Source organism: Carlito syrichta, unplaced genomic scaffold, assembly GCF_000164805.1.
Source record: "Carlito syrichta isolate Samal-C Ts95f unplaced genomic scaffold, Tarsius_syrichta-2.0.1 Scaffold308154, whole genome shotgun sequence".
Classification (NCBI taxonomy): Eukaryota; Metazoa; Chordata; class Mammalia; order Primates; family Tarsiidae; genus Carlito; species Carlito syrichta.
The window spans coordinates 95726-96373 of NW_007252250.1; the positions used below are offsets into that span (position 1 = coordinate 95726).

The window sequence follows — 648 nt, forward strand, 5'->3', positions numbered from 1 at the left end:
AAGGGGGCACAGGACAGAGGTTCTGAATGGGGGGGCTCGAGGACAGGTGGGGCGCGGGTCGACAGGGCACGTGAGGCCGGGCGCGGTGGCGCGAGCCTGTCGTCCCATCACTTTGGGAGGCCGAGGCGGCAGGAGGCGGAAGGATCTCTTGAGCCCGGGAGTTCTCTCCCTCCCCCCCCAAAAATATCAAAACAATTAGCCAGGCGTGGTGGCATGCGCCCATTAACGCCAGAGACTGAGGCTGGAGGCTCGCCTGCTCCCAGCAGATCGAGGCTGCAGTCGCCGTGAGCGTGCCACTGCAGTCCAGACTGGGAGACAGAGGGAACCCCCCCCACCAAAACAAAACAGGAGGTCGGGCGCTGTCGGAGGCTGAGGACTCGAATATTCTGAGGACATGAACAGGATTGTGGGGAAAGGGGGCTTGGGGACGAGGACCCACCCGGACTGGGTCTCCGCGGCGGGTTGTGCCTCGGGCAGAGACACGGGTAGAAGGAGCGCGGAGTCCAGGGCGTGGCCGTGCGAGGGTTCACAGGCGAGAGCGATGACCGCACGTGGCCCGGGGCGGAGCCAAGGAACCGGTGGGGCGTGGCCCACGGCGGGAAGTGGGCGGGGCGCGAGGGGGCGTGGCCTGACGTCGTGATTGGCAGG

The 648-nt window shown here is 66.8% G+C and overlaps 1 protein-coding gene across 1 annotated transcript in view; it reads left to right on the top strand.

Annotated features, from left to right (window-relative positions):
* The window catches only part of EPS8L1 (EPS8 like 1), a 14620-nt gene that overhangs the window by 4236 nt on the left and 9736 nt on the right, over nt 1-648 (top strand).